This window comes from Salvelinus namaycush, chromosome 2, assembly GCF_016432855.1.
Source record: "Salvelinus namaycush isolate Seneca chromosome 2, SaNama_1.0, whole genome shotgun sequence".
Taxonomy (NCBI): Eukaryota; Metazoa; Chordata; class Actinopteri; order Salmoniformes; family Salmonidae; genus Salvelinus; species Salvelinus namaycush.
The window spans coordinates 4,208-9,451 of record NC_052308.1 but is presented as its reverse complement, the minus strand read 5'-3'; positions in this window follow the sequence as shown (position 1 = coordinate 9,451).

Below are 5,244 nucleotides of genomic sequence, written 5' to 3'. Positions count from 1 at the left end.
GTAAGTACTTAGTTACGTTGGGAATACTAGTGAGGAAAACAGACTGTATAATGCCCGGTGTCTGCCCATTCTGCCCAGATGTAAAATACATTTTACACCGTCAAATATGATTCTCCATGTACTGAATAGTTCAGTGGGGTCTTTCTGTAACATGTAATTAACATTTATATCCAGAAAGTCATATTTCGTAACCTAATACATTTGATAATTTGCACCATCTCTGACAGACCAATGTTGTGGTTGTCTGCTAAGTTCTTTCTTTGTTTCGCAAAAAGTCAAATGAACATGAAATTAACCGAATTACATGGAACAAAACAGATGAATTACATTTTTTTTACCCAGCAGAGTTAAATGGGGAAAAACCTTCTAAAATAATATGACACAAACTGAATTACATGGAGGAACATCTAAATTAACATGACACAAACTGAGTTACATGGGGGAAGAAACTGCCAATTTAACATGACAAGCTGGATAACATGTATAAAAAAATTACTGCCAATTGTGATGACTGGCTCGATTATGTAGCATAATTTGAAATTGTATTTTTTACATTGGATAAAAGTAGAGACTCAGAGCAAGAAAATGGTATCGTACACTGCAGTTAAGGAACAATGGGGAAAGAAATTCTGCCTTGATAGTTGATAAACTTGCAACCCCACTTTTGAGAAAATGGCCGTTGAATGTTTTGGTACCTACTGGAGAGCTTCTTTGTCAACACCCATTCAGAATCGTTCACACCCTCTTAAGCTTTTGCCCCACCCATCTCTTTAAGGAATCACATGTGAGGCTAAATGACCAAAGAATTCAAGACTAAAGGCTGGTTTATACTACGGGTGTGTTCATTCTGGAGTGCCAGTGTGTGCTCAGAGTGCACTCTGGGTGTTCGTAAACTCTGAGTGTTTTGCTCTCTGAGCTCTGGCCGAGGAGTAGGGTTGATCCGAGCGTTCTGACCTAACGGCACCCAAGCTAACTGGCTAACGTTTGCTAGCTACTTCCAGACAAATGAGGCAACAACTCACTCTGACCATTTTACTCGCTCAAGCAGAGCTTGTTAACTGTTTTTACATTGTCCGGAGGATTGGTGACTGCAACTGTGCTACTGGCAACAATTTGAATTACACTGGATAAAGTCTCCTCTCCTCTTAGTAGTAGTAGACTGGATGAGGTCTCCACTTATAGCCCATCTATAGCCCGTCAAGGTTCTGCTTTTCTTTACTCTGCAGCTTGTCAATGTGTTCGGAGAGGTCTCCTCTTATAGCCCATCTGTAGTACAGTAGACTGGATGAGGTCTCCACTCCTCTTAGAGCCCATCTGTAGTACAGTAGACTGGATGAGGTCTCCTCTCCTCTTATAGCCCATCTGTAGTACAGTAGACTGGATGAGGTCTCCTCTCCACTTAGAGCCCATCTGTAGTACAGTAGACTGGATGAGGTCTCCTCTCCACTTAGAGCCCATCTGTAGTACAGTAGACTGGATGAGGTCTCCTCTCCACTTAGAGCCCATCTGTAGTACAGTAGACTGGATGAGGTCTCCTCTTGCAGCCCATCTGTAGTACAGTAGACTGGATGAGGTAACCTCTTGCAGCTCATCTGTAGTACAGTAGACTGGATGAGGTCTCCTCTTAGAGCCCATCTGTAGTACGGTAGACTGGATGAGGTCTCCACTCCTCTTGCACCCCATCTGTAGTACAGTAGACTGGATGAGGTTTCCCCCTCTTGCAGCCCATCTGTAGTACAGTAGACTGGATGAGGTTTCCCCCTCTTGCAGCCCATCTGTAGTACAGTAGACTGGATGAGGTCTCCTCTTGCAGCCCATCTGTAGTACAGTAGACTGGATGAGGTCTCCTCTTAGAGCCCATCAGTCTACTGTACTACAGGATGAGGTCTCCTCTTGCAGCCCATCTGTAGTACAGTAGACTGGATGAAGTCTCCTCTTAGAGCCCATCTGTAGTACAGTAGACTGGATGAGGTCTCCACTCCTCTTAGAGCCCATCTGTAGTACAGTAGACTGGATGAGGTAACCTCTTGCAGCCCATCTGTAGTACAGTAGACTGGATGAGGTCTCCTCTTGCAGCCCATCTGTAGTACAGTAGACTGGATGAGGTCTCTTCTTACAGCCCATCTGTAGTACAGTAGACTGGATGAGGTCTCCACTCCTCTTAGAGCCCATCTGTAGTACAGTAGACTGGATGAGGTCTCCACTCCTCTTAGAGCCCATCTGTAGTACAGTAGACTGGATGAGGTCTCCACTCCTCTTAGAGCCCATCTGTAGTACAGTAGACTGGATGAGGTCTCCTCTTAGAGCCCATCTGTAGTACAGTAGACTGGATGAGGTCTCCTCTTAGAGCCCATCTGTAGTACAGTAGACTGGATGAGGTCTCCTCTTAGAGCCCATCTGTAGTACAGTAGACTGGATGAGGTCTCCACTCCTCTTAGAGCCCATCTGTAGTACAGTAGACTGGATGAGGTCTCCACTCCTCTTAGAGCCCATCTGTAGTACAGTAGACTGGATGAGGTCTCCTCTCCTCTTAGAGCCCATCTGTAGTACAGTAGACTGGATGAGGTCTCCTCTCCTCTTGCAGCCCATCTGTCGTACAGTAGACTGGATGAGGTCTCCACTCCTCTTAGAGCCCATCTGTAGTACAGTAGACTGGATGAGGTCACCTCTTAGAGCCCATCTAGTACAGTAGACTGGATGAGGTCTCCTCTTAGAGCCCATCTGTAGTAGAGTAGACTGGATGAAGTCTTCTCTTGCAGCCCATCTGTAGTACAGTAGACTGGATGAAGTCTCCTCTTAGAGCCCATCTGTAGTACAGTAGACTGGATGAGGTCTCCACTCCTCTTAGAGCCCATCTGTAGTACAGTAGACTGGATGAGGTCTCTTACAGCCCATCTGTAGTACAGTAGACTGGATGAGGTCTCCTCTCCTCTTAGAGCCCATCTGTAGTAAAGTAGACTGGATGAGGTAACCTCTTGCAGCCCATCTGTAGTACGGTAGACTGGATGAGGTCTCCACTCCTCTTGCACCCCATCTGTAGTACAGTAGACTGGATGAGGTTTCCCCCTCTTGCAGCCCATCTGTAGTACAGTAGACTGGATGAGGTTTCCCCCTCTTGCAGCCCATCTGTAGTATAGTAGACTGGATGAGGTATCCTCTTGCAGCCCATCTGTAGTACAGTAGACTGGATGAGGTCTCTTCTTACAGCCCATCTGTAGTACAGTAGACTGGATGAGGTCGCCTCTTAGAGCCCATCTGTAGTACAGTAGACTGGATGAGGTAACCTCTTGCAGCCCATCTGTAGTACAGTAGACTGGATGAGGTCTCCTCTTGCAGCCCATCTGTAGTACAGTAGACTGGATGAGGTAACCTCTTGCAGCCCATCTGTAGTACAGTAGACTGGATGAGGTCTCCTCTTGCAGCCCATCTGTAGTACAGTAGACTGGATGAGGTCTCCTCTTGCAGCCCATCTGTAGTACAGTAGACTGGATGAGGTCTCCTCTTGCAGCCCATCTGTAGTACAGTAGACTGGATGAGGTCTCCTCTTGCAGCCCATCTGTAGTACAGTAGACTGGATGAGGTCTCCTCTTGCAGCCCATCTGTAGTACAGTAGACTGGATGAGGTCTCCTCTTAGAGCCCATCTGTAGTACAGTAGACTGGATGAGGTCTCCTCTTAGAGCCCATCTGTAGTACAGTAGACTGGATGAGGTCTCCTCTCCACTTAGAGCCCATCTGTAGTACAGTAGACTGGATGAGGTAACCTCTTACATTTACATTTACATTTAAGTCATTTAGCAGACGCTCTTATCCAGAACGACTTGCAGCCCATCTGTAGTACAGTAGACTGGATGAGAACCTCTTGCAGCCCATCTGTAGTACAGTAGACTGGATGAGGTCTCCTCTTGCAGCCCATCTGTAGTACAGTAGACTGGATGAGGTAACCTCTTGCAGCCCATCTGTAGTACAGTAGACTGGATGAGGTAACCTCTTGCAGCCCATCTGTAGTACAGTAGACTGGATGAGGTCTCCTCTTGTAGCCCATCTGTAGTACAGTAGACTGGATGAGGTCTCCTCTTGCAGCCCATCTGTAGTACAGTAGACTGGATGAGGTCTCCTCTTGCAGCCCATCTGTAGTACAGTAGACTGGATGAGGTCAACTCTTGCAGCCCATCTGTAGTACAGTAGACTGGATGAGGTCTCCTCTTGCAGCCCATCTGTAGTACAGTAGACTGGATGAGGTCTCCTCTTGCAGCCCATCTGTAGTACAGTAGACTGGATGAGGTCTCCTCTTGCAGCCCATCTGTAGTACAGTAGACTGGATGAGGTCTCCTCTTAGAGCCCATCTGTAGTACAGTAGACTGGATGAGGTAACCTCTTGCAGCCCATCTGTAGTACAGTAGACTGGATGAGGTCTCCTCTTGCAGCCCATCTGTAGTACAGTAGACTGGATGAGGTCTCCTCTTGCAGCCCATCTGTAGTACAGTAGACTGGATGAGGTAACCTCTTGCAGCCCATCTGTAGTACAGTAGACTGGATGAGGTCTCCACTTATAGCCCATCTATAGCCCGTCAAGGTTCTGCTTTTCTTTACTCTGCAGCTTGTCAATGTGTTCGGAGAGGTCTCCTCTTATAGCCCATCTGTAGTACAGTAGACTGGATGAGGTCTCCACTCCTCTTAGAGCCCATCTGTAGTACAGTAGACTGGATGAGGTCTCCTCTCCTCTTATAGCCCATCTGTAGTACAGTAGACTGGATGAGGTCTCCTCTCCACTTAGAGCCCATCTGTAGTACAGTAGACTGGATGAGGTCTCCTCTCCACTTAGAGCCCATCTGTAGTACAGTAGACTGGATGAGGTCTCCTCTCCACTTAGAGCCCATCTGTAGTACAGTAGACTGGATGAGGTCTCCTCTTGCAGCCCATCTGTAGTACAGTAGACTGGATGAGGTAACCTCTTGCAGCTCATCTGTAGTACAGTAGACTGGATGAGGTCTCCTCTTAGAGCCCATCTGTAGTACGGTAGACTGGATGAGGTCTCCACTCCTCTTGCTCCCCATCTGTAGTACAGTAGACTGGATGAGGTTTCCCCCTCTTGCAGCCCATCTGTAGTACAGTAGACTGGATGAGGTTTCCCCCTCTTGCAGCCCATCTGTAGTACAGTAGACTGGATGAGGTCTCCTCTTGCAGCCCATCTGTAGTACAGTAGACTGGATGAGGTCTCCTCTTAGAGCCCATCAGTCTACTGT